Below are 11,202 nucleotides of genomic sequence, written 5' to 3'. Positions count from 1 at the left end.
GTGACATAGAGACAAATCCGGGGCCATCTCAAATTACCCAATCAACACTGGACATTTTTCATTTAAATGTAAGGAGTATAAGAACCATGTTTGATAAGTTTCTGAGCATTGTATCAGATTTTGGTATTTTATGTTTCACTGAAACCCATCTCGATGTTAACATTTTAAACGAAGACATTTCTATTGACATTTCTATTGACGGATTCAACTAAATTTTTCGGAAAGATAGAAACTCACATGGGGCGGTGTAATTATATATGCATCTGACTCGCTACGCGTTAATAGACGCCCCGATCTTGAACCTATGAACCTTGAATGTATATGGGTAGAAATCAGCGATCCTACCTGCAATATTCTCCTCGTCCTCCTAACTCCGATAATTCATTTTAGGTGACTTAAATGTAAACTTTCTAGATCTCCAAATCATACATGTAGTCAATGAAATTCTCTTAAAATACTCCATTCAAAACACAGTATGCGACGCAACTAGAGTCACAAAAAACACGAAATCTCTCATAGACCCAATTCTTGTTAACGAAAATCTACAAGTAGATGTATTGGACACTGGGACAATAGACGTGGAACACTCTCTCAGCGACCACAAAGGCACATACATCTATCTTATATCACATACAATACAAAAACAATCATATGAAAGGAAAATATGGTTATACAAAAATGCAGATTTTGAAACACTAAATACACTTATAAGCAACACAGATAGGAATACGCTTATTAATGACGCCAAAGAAATAGACCAGGCGGAGAGTAATTTTTCAACGAGTTTTTTAAACCATGTAAAACAATGCATTCCCGAAAAAACAGTAACTATAAGGCCTAAAGATAAACCCTGGTTTGATTCCGCACTGCGGAAAACAGTTCGTATGCGAAATCGCGCAAGAAATAAAGCCCACAAAACAAAAAAAAGATTCAGATTTGGATAAGTTTAAACAACTACGTAACAAAGTTAACAATATGAAAAAAGTAGCGATGGCAAACTATTAAAAAAATATAGAGACCAATCTTATCGACGCAAGTATCAAAAGTTCAAAATTTTATTACAAACTATTAAAAGATGTTTTCAAAACCAAAGTTAGGTCCGAAATACCATCTCTGCAGGATATTACAGAAAATGGCGATGTGTATATTTCATATAGCGATATTGACAAAATTGAGGCGTTAAACAACTTTTTTGTTTCGATTTCGGCATCGCATCATGTCGAACCTGCATTACCAGTTTTTTCTTAATTGTGTAATAGTGTTCTTAATAGCATTGAAATAGTTGAGCAAGACATTATTAGTCCCCTACCGGTGAAACCGGAGGGGACTATAGGTTTCCTCTGAGTCTGTTCGTCCGTCTGTCTGTCCGTCCCTCTGTCTGTCTGTCCCACTTGGTTTTTCCGCACTTTTTTGCTAAACGCTTGCAGATATTGAGCTGATTTTTGGTGTGCGAGTGTATCTTGATGAATTACCGATCAAGTTTGCATTTCGTTCCGCTTCATTGATTTTTGAAGGAATTACAGCCTTTTCAATTTTTAAGGGTTTTCCGCAATTTTCTTCTAAACGCTTTCAGATATTGTGCTGATTTTTGGTATATGACTTTACCTTGATTAGTTACAGATCAAGTTTGCATTTCGTTCCGCTTCATTGATTTTTGACGGAATCATGGCATTTTCAATTCTTAACGGGAACCAGATTACACTTGCCGGTAGGGGACTAGTATTGCTAATGCAATACTCTCAGAATGCTTGTTGATATAATTTCTTTTCTCCCTGTGAACAAGGCCATAGGACCTGACAATATTAGTCATAAATGTTAAAAGCTACTATTTTTAGCGTCTCATTTCCCTTGTGTATTCTGTTTAATAGATCTTAAAGAGAATGTGTATTTCCTAAACAGTGGAAAGTAGCTAACGTACTTCCTTTATTTAGAAAAGGTGACCCATCATTATTTATAGAGCGAGTCTAACTTTGTAATTATTTTCATTTAAACAATCTTTTTTATAAATATCAGGCTTTTTTTTTACCAGGTCATTCAACTGTTTATCAGCTTACTGAGACATACGATTACATAGCTAAAGCTATAGATGAAGGAAAACACTGTTGTATGGTTTTCTGTGATTTGTCTAAGGCATTTGATCGGGTATGGCATAAAGGTCTTCTATTTAAGTTACAAACATATGGTGTTAGTGATAAATTATTGCTATGGTTTCAAAGTTATTTAGATTTAAGGACACAAAGGGTATTGCATAGGAATACTATGTCTAATTTTAAACCTTTACATGCTGGAGTCCATCAGGGGTCTGTATTGGGGCCATTTTTGTTTTTGATATATGTCAATGATGTTGCTGAAAATATGTCGAGTTTAAGCAGGTTGTATGCTGATGATAATTCTTTACAGAACTGTTCTGAAAATATACATGATATTCAAGGAGGATTGAATAATGATTTAAATCAACTTGAACAGTGGTCTAAACAGTGGCTATTGAAATTTAATCCTTCGAAAACCAAAGCTATCTTTTTTAGTACTAAGAAAAATGTCGATCTACCATGGCTTAAATTTCAAGACTGTTATTTAGATTTTGTATCATCACACAACCACTTAGGTATTCTCTTTTCACACGACCTTACATGGTCAGCGTAGATTGATTCTATCGTGGCCAATGCATATGAAAAAATAGGTCTACTTAAAAAATTGCAGTTCAGGGTCAGTGCTAAAACTTTATCTCTTTTATATACTACTTTTATAAGACCTCAGTTAGAATACGCAACTGAAGTTTGGTGTGGGTGTTCTAGTCAAGATTCCGAAAAACTAGAAATATTACAGTTAGCAGCAGGAAGAATAGTCACTGGATTAACTTCTCTGGCATCGCGAGATTCTCTCTATTTTGAAACTGGATGGGAACCACTTGCTATTAGAAGAATGTCCAAAGTACGAGGGCCATTCAAAAAGTTTTGTCCTACCCAGTCCTCCATAAAGAAATGAATGTAGATCACTTCAAACACGCTTGTTATGGTTCATTGAATTCTTTATCAACCACACTGTCCTTGCCGAAAAAGAATTGCTTGGGGTTTTGAAGATTTATCAAGTTTTGAAAATACACTACACGTGATACTCTATTGTTTTATCATGGAAAAGAAAGTAAGTACAACAGGAGAAATAAGAAGCCACATAAAAGCCTGTGCTAAACTTAAAAAATCAGTAATTGAAACATTCGAAGAAGTTCATAATATTTATGGAGACCGAAAACCGTCATATAGAACCGTTTCCAGGTGGTTGAAGAAATTTAAAGATGGAAGAGAAAGTGTTAAAGATGATGTACGATCTGGAAGACCAAAAACGGTTAGTAATACAAAAAATTTGTTGAAAATCAAAGATTTAGTAGAGAGAGATGGGAGATACACTGTTAAGGACTTATCTCGAATAGTACGGATATCAATGGGAGCAGTTCATAAAATTCTTACAAAAGACCTTGGTTACAGGAAGATCTCTGCAAGATGGATACCCCATTTACTGAATGAGGAACAAAAAGCTAACCGTGTGTCATGTGCGAAAAAAATCATTAAACTATTCAAAAAGAGGAAAAATCGACTATTTTCAGATATGGTAACAGGAGATGAAACTTGGGTGCATTATTTTCAGCCTCAAAGAAAGTTTAATAATAAAGTATGGATGACGAAACATGGAAAGCGTCCAGTTATTGCTAAACGCTGTCAGAGCACCGAAAAGATTCTCTATACTATATTCTTTGATAGGGAGGGTGTTGTGTTGCAATCTCCGATTCCCGAGAAGAAGAGTGTTACTGGAAAGATGTATAAATGTAAAATTTTGCATAAACTTAAACAGCAATACAGAAAGAAACGTCCAAAAACTGGTATCAAGGGTATCTTCTTGTTGCACGACAATGCTCCAGCCCACAAGTCAAAATTAGTGACAGATTTTCTCAGTAAAGAGGGGGTTATTGTCATCCCTCACCCTGCCTACTCTCCAGATCTTTCCCCCTGTGACTTTTTTCTATTCACAAAACTTAAAAGACATTTATCTGGAAGACGCTATAACTCTAGGGCATCACTTGGCTCTGCAATACATCAGTTTGTGAAGGGTCTTCATAAAGAGGAATATAGAAAAGCATTTCAGGAGTGGATTTCTCGTTTGAAAAAGTGTATACGTGTTAAAGGGGAGTACTTTGAAGGAATGAAATAAAGAAATCCTAATGAGTTTATGTCTTTATTTTTTTATTGCACTAAGGACAAAACTGTTTGAATGGCCCTCGTAAGAACAACTATGTATAAAATTTTTCATAATATGGTACTCGAGTATCTGAAAGAAATATTTCCAAACATTCGATCACACGAATCAAATAACGTAACAAGACAATCACAAAATTATTGCATCCCTAAGTGTAGATTAAATATTTATAAATCATCTTTTGTCCCAATTGCAATAAGGGAATGGAACTCTTTACCTCTTGAAAAAGACAATCCACAACTATAGGTTCCTTGAAAAATTGTATAAACTCTCAAAAAAACACATAATCCTGCCTTTTTTTCTTTTGGTGTTCGTTACTGGAATGTAATTCATACTAGATTAAGACACAATTGCGTTCTGAATAAAGATTTATTTAGGTGTAACATCATTGACAGTCCATTATGCACTTGTGGAAAAATAGAAGACGCATATCATTACTTTTTTCTTGTGCGAAATACACTGTGCCAAGAAACGATCTGTTTAATGCTATTTTTAGAATGATTAATTTACGTATTGTAGACACTCACGTTCTGTTATGGGGAGATGATTCGATTAGCATTTCTGAAAATGAAAGTTTAGTTTTAAATGTGCAATTGTTTATTAAGAGATCTGGTCGTTTTTGAATTTGTATATTTAGATTCATTTGTACATACTGCATCAAATCAATTTTGAACATGCATAACCCATGTAAGCTGATAATCATATTGACCTTTGGTTCCAATGTAGTTTAATTTTTGAACATTATTTTGTATAATTAATATGGCAAGCCCTTTTACTATTTATTCGTAAAATATTTTTTTTCTTTCAATAAGAGAGATATCTCCTTAGTTTAGAGAGATATCTCTTTAGCTTATAGAGATATCTCTTTAACTAAAAGAGATATCTCTTTTACCAAGAGAGATATCTCTTTGACTAAGAGAGATATCATTATAACCTAGAGAGATATCTCTATAAACAAAAGAGATATCTCTTTTTGCAAGAGAGATATCTCTTTTACTTAGAGAGATATCTTATTAAGCTAGAGAGATATCTCTTAAAGCGAGAGAGATATCTCTTAAAGTTAGAGAGATATCTCTTTAACAACGTTAAAAGAGATATCTTTCTAAGTTAGAGAGATATCTCTTTAGATTTTCAAAAAGAGATATCTTTCTAAGTTAAAGAGATATCTCTCTTAATGAAAGAGATATCTCTTTTCAAGTTATTCTTAAAATGAAATAATTATTCATCCCTTATAATACGAAAGCGAGGCTAGACACCACTTGGCAGGAAGTGTAATGTTTGATGATCATATATACGGTAGATCTCTGCCTCTGGAATATATTCAGCATGCCCAATCCCAGAACGAAGTATGTAGAAAGAAATGCTTAATCCCTTGTTTGAAACAACAAAAGGATAATGACTACTTTGTTGATAAACATGCTAAAGTGTTTATATTCAGGAAAACGAAAGTAGGCTAGCAATAATCTCAACTGCGATGGACCGAATTTTCTCAGTGTTTGAAATAATCAGCTGTTTCTAATTTTAAATCTAGACAACACTGAATTACTTGTCATATTTATTTAAGTTATATTGTAACTTAAATAAATAGTTGTTAAAATGGGTCAAATTTAAAGACTACTTTAATTAACATCCTCGTCGAAATCAAGTTGGAGAAATCGGGTGGGGTTCTATTCCGTTGAACAGTGAACTTTTGTTGAATATTTTTATTGGGCGTAATTAATGTTGTTTTGTGGAAAAAAAAGTGGGGAGATTTGCTCCCAGCCAACCACCAGCAATTCTACAATTAGCCCCATTAGGTTCTGATACTCATGGTTTAATGCACAGGTGCTTGGGGACAGGAACCCCCCCCCCCCCAAGGCCCGTTGCAACGATTTCAAAAGGCGAAGGGGGGGAGGGTAGCAACTTCTCCAAAAAACATTAATGGCTCTCTGAATTATTTTTCATGATTTTTTAAAGCATTTGTTGATGTATAATGCACTGTAAAAATTTGCAATTGATGCAATAAGCTATACTTGTATAGTTGGGTCTAATTTTAATTTTTTCTGCACTCACTAAAGGAAAGGGATCAAGACATTCTTTGATTTTGATGCAAATTCTATTGTGTGAAATGGAAATAATATTATAATAATGGATTGCCAAGTCATAATTGCAACACTTCTTTTATGGAAATCTATAGCTTGAACTTGTTTTTTTTTAGAAGTTTGAAAATTTGCCTTAGCAGAATAGAAATACTTTCCTTGTCATCTGAAATGTAGGAGAATATAGGTAGCCCTTAATCTTCAGAATTTTTATGCCCCCGCCATAAAATGGTCGGGGGGGGGGGGGGGCATATAGTGTTACCCTGTTCCGTCATTCTGTCATTCCGTCATCATTGAATTTCCGTTCATTATCTCGGCAACAGTTGTACACATTCAACTCAAATTTGATATATGGATACGTCATAGGGATATGCAGGTCAAGTTTGAATTTGGTCATGGTATTGACAGTTATCCCCCTTGAACTTGGAAAAGATTTAAAAATTCTCAATTTCTAATCATTATCTTGGCTACAAATGTGCAATTTACAATTTGCAATTTGAAATTTTGGCTGTCTGCGAGGGCATTTGTGGTGTTACCACACACATCTAGTTTGTAAAATAAAATCCTTGCCCTTTGGTCTTTGTTTTCATTTCCCAGCAAAATTAATCTATCTTGGTACATTTACATTCTCTGACAATTCCTCAGAATTTTTTTTTTTATATTTTTCAAATCAAACATTTCTTAAATTAAACAAAGTTTACGGTTCAGCGCAGTCATTTAGGGTACATACCGGTAATATTCCAAATCACTTTTCATTTAATTTTATTTAAATGCAAAAGGTGTAAATAATTTTATGCCAGAAATTGGCTGTTTGATATTGACAGAAAGCAGTTTCAGTGACTATGGCACAATTCATTGAGTATACCTTCCATAAAGTAACCATGACTGGGAGATTTTTTTTTAATCTCTGATATAGTGTAAAACAGGTCACTTCAAATAATTTGTGTGTTGCAGGTTGAGACATCTGAGTTGTGTCCCCTCCTTTGTCATAATGCCAGCTAGTGTAAAAGCTGAGATTGATCAATGTACTCTAAGCGAACTTAGGACTGTGCTCTAGACCTGGTGTATTCCTAAGGGAATAGAGAGCCAACAGGTATTTATTCTTACTGATTGCATGACTAAATATTAATAAAATATATTAATCATATCTTAATGAATTCCATAAGTTCAACAATCTTTGATTTACCTCATTACTTAAAAAAAAATGTTACACAGAGGAATTGTCCATTACAGAAAGACAACTATAGTTGTAAGGGTCCAATCACTATGAATCGATTTCATTGAACATTTATATGGGAATGGGATATAACTCAGTCAACAATATTAGTTTTCTTTATAATATCCTTAGCTTTCAAATTTTATACATGTTTGGCCACAGAAGGAAGACACATGTATTTTATGAGATCACACAAAATAAGTTTGTTTGTTTGTAGACCATTCTGCATCATCACATTTATGGTGATGTGTTAAATACACATAGATAAATACATGTATAACTTTAATTCACTCTGTCTTACAAATTAAAACCCTTCAATATTATATACAGAAGTAGTTGATGAAAGGTTGACAGACCTACATACACTGTAAATGAACTTAAAATTTAAGAAATACCAGGTACATGTTCTAAGATTGAATTGTGTGTCTTTCAAGCTTGTTTACTTCCATTATGAATTAATAATTAAACCCTTAGTTTGGCCCACTCTCACTTTCATATTTTTAGCTCACCTGAGCTGAAGGCTCAAGTGAGCTTTTCTGATCACATTTTGTCTGTAGTCCGTCTGTCTGCCCGTCTGTAAACTTTTCACATTTTCGACTTCTTCTCCAGAACCACTGGGCCAATTTCAACCAAACTTGCCACAAAGTATCCTTGGGTAAAGGGGATTCAAATTTATTCAAATGAAGGGCCACGCCTTCTTCCAAGGGGAGATAATTATGAATTCGTGAAAAATTAATGGCATCACTAAAAAATCTTCTTCTCAAGAACCACTGTGCTTGAAAATATGAAACTTATGTGGAAGCATCCTCAGATAGTGTACATTCAAGTTTGTTCAAATCATGACCCCCGGGGGTTGGGTGGGGCCGCAATGGTCGATCAAAGTTTTACATAGGAATATATAAGAAAAATCTTTAAAAATCTTCTTTTCAAGAACAGCAAAGCCATGATTGGTCATATTTACATTGAAGCATCCTCAGATAGCGTACATTCAAGTTTGTTCAAATCATGACCCTTGGCAGTCGGGTGGGGCCACAATGGGCGATCAAAGTTTTACATAGGAATACATAGTAAAAATCTTTTAAAAAAAAAAAAAAACTATTTCTTAAGAACAGCAAAGCCATGATTGGTCATATTTATATGGAAGCATTCTTAGATTAGTGTAGAATCAAGTTTGTTCAAACATGACCCCTGGGGGTCGGGTGTGGCTACAATGGGTGATCAAAGTTTTACATAGGAATATATAGGAAAAATCTTTAAAAATCTTCTACTCAAGAACAGCAAAGCCATGATTGGTCATATTTAAATGGAAGCATCCTCAGGTAATGTAGATTCAAATTTGTTCAATTCATACCCCCCCCTCCCCCCGAACCACTTTTATATTTAAACTTTTCAACCTTTCAAGACTAAACCGATTTCTGCTTTTTCCTAGCCATAGTGCTCAGGTGAGCGATGTGGCCCCTGGGCCTCTTGTTTTCAACTTTATATTATCTATTCCTTTATTTGCTTAGCTTGACATTGAATGATCAGTTACATTACTACATTTTGTTATATTTATTTTTGAAATAATAATTTCACAGGTGAAACACAAGAAGCAACTATCTAAACAAAGTTGAGAATCTGAGGGTGACCTACCAAACCTATCCTGTCCTGTTTGAAGAATTCCAGGCCAAGAAAAGTGCACAGACTTCTACACTCTCTGCACATTTACTTGTTTTTAAATATCTAAAATTGTTTGAAAAAGTTTAATTACTTACTGGTACTGTGTATATGCATGTATCTACATTTCAACAATGACAAAGCAATTTATTCCCAAGTCAATAAAACAATGTATCAGTGTTTTCAATATCTTTATTTGAATTCAAGATAAAAAGGTTATTACATGTACATACCAATACTTTTTTTTTTGTGTACTGGTAATACATGCTATGAAAAATTGTAATATCATAAAGTATAGTCGCCCTGATGCTATACTTATGTGACTTTTTTTATCTAAGAGGTTTTCCCAAGTTAAGTCAGTAAAATCTAAATCTGCAAAAATTCTATCATTAAGGATTCAAAAATACCTTCCAGTTATGGCTGAATTGTCATGGATTCTACCTGCATGTATACTATAATTGAACTATGCCTACATAATTCAATAACTGTGAACAAACTCAAACATTATACCCCCTATACATTTTTTTTTTTGAAAATGCCAATATCAATTTTCTAAATGTGACCTTGAACTTGCCAAAATGATACTGGTTAAGAAAGAAAAGATGCATCTTCTATTCATCATAAATCTTTAAATAAAAGGGAGATATTTACTGTTTCTCCATTAAGACATTATGGAACTGACATGAACAATTTTTTTTGCCAATGACCTTGAACTTGCCACAATATCATGGGTAAAGGTTATGATGTACTTTCAGCTAACAAATAATCTTTGAAGTTTCCAGTTTCAATACTTATCCATGAGGGATTAATGAAATGAAAACAAATTTCACACATTTACTGCCAGTAATCTTGACATTGGATAAGGTCATGAAACACCATTTAGTCATAAGCAATCTTTGTGTCAAGTATCATTTGCAAATTATGCATTTGACAAAGGTAATACACTTTTTCTGCCAGTTACCTTGAACTTGCTTAAAAATGACCTTGATTTAAGATCAGTCATAACCGCAGGTCATGCTCAATATTTGCGATAAGTATGAGCCTCTAAATGTTCTCAATTACAAGATATAGTCAAACAGGAATTATAGATTTTTATAAATTTTTATTTTATAAAATCACCTCAAACTTCATCAAATAACCCTGGGTCAAGGCCATCACACATATATTCAATTTATGCATGAGGCACAAACTTCCAATGCTTCTTCAATAGGAAATCAGGGTTTGCGCTACAGTCAGCCTTTTCATTCAGCTCTCACTCAAAAAAGTGTAAGGTAACTATGAACAACATAAAGAAAAGAAAATGAAAGAAAAGACAAAAATTTTATATTACTTATAGATGAATGAAAAATGAAACTTATACTTGTGTATTGGGAGCTAGAATTGAAAAAAAACCCCAAAAATCTTAAGTTATAAACTTGACTGCCGTTAAATTGAATGTATTGTGTAAAAATATTATACATGTGAAATATTCTACCACTCTCTACCATTGGCCCATACATGTCTGAGAGAGGAACAAATGACAACTCTGCATAGGAGATTGATATCCTACAAGTTTAAATAAGGTCCACAGTATCAGTAAACATAATAAAATACTATACTAACATCACATGTAATTTTTTTTTCTGTAGCCAGAAGATTAATAATAGGACAATAATTTGTTCTTGGGTTGCAGTTTTGTTGAAGTGTATACAGTGAATTGTTAAATTATGGTCACTTGACATAGGTGGAGTAAAACCTCTCTTATTGATAAAACTTGGATATTTCAGAGTTCCACAGATCCACATAGGGCATTCAGGTGGGTTCAATTTCTGGTGGACAGATAGTTAAATTGGTAGAGCAAATGACTACTGATTCAGGGGGCCCTGACTTGAATCCTGGTCTGGTCCATACACCCCATTGCTTATCTCTTCTGTCTATGCAAAGAACTTGACAATGCAGACTTTCCCTCAATGATAGAAGTGCTTGTCTCTGCAGACTGTACTTGTGACCTACACGTACACAAGG

The 11,202-nt window shown here is 34.0% G+C and overlaps 2 long non-coding RNA genes across 2 annotated transcripts; both read left to right on the top strand.

The window, feature by feature from the left end:
• Nucleotides 1–3,277: 3,277 nt before the first annotated feature.
• Nucleotides 3,278–3,708, top strand: LOC133200653 (uncharacterized). Its single transcript, XR_009722984.1, has 2 exons — nucleotides 3,278–3,342; nucleotides 3,643–3,708. It is a non-coding gene; the product is annotated as an uncharacterized LOC133200653 (long non-coding RNA).
• Nucleotides 3,709–5,518: 1,810 nt separating this feature from the next.
• On the top strand, nucleotides 5,519–9,426 carry LOC133200644 (uncharacterized). Its single transcript, XR_009722978.1, has 3 exons — nucleotides 5,519–5,594; nucleotides 7,281–7,419; nucleotides 9,120–9,426. It is a non-coding gene; the product is annotated as an uncharacterized LOC133200644 (long non-coding RNA).
• Nucleotides 9,427–11,202: the final 1,776 nt, after the last annotated feature.

This window comes from Saccostrea echinata, unplaced genomic scaffold, assembly GCF_033153115.1.
Source record: "Saccostrea echinata isolate AGI-Se365-2 ecotype Australia unplaced genomic scaffold, CSIRO_AGI_Sech_v1 ptg000002l, whole genome shotgun sequence".
Classification (NCBI taxonomy): domain Eukaryota; kingdom Metazoa; phylum Mollusca; class Bivalvia; order Ostreida; family Ostreidae; genus Saccostrea; species Saccostrea echinata.
Note: the sequence above shows the minus strand (reverse complement) of the source record. Positions and strands in the feature narration are given on the sequence as shown.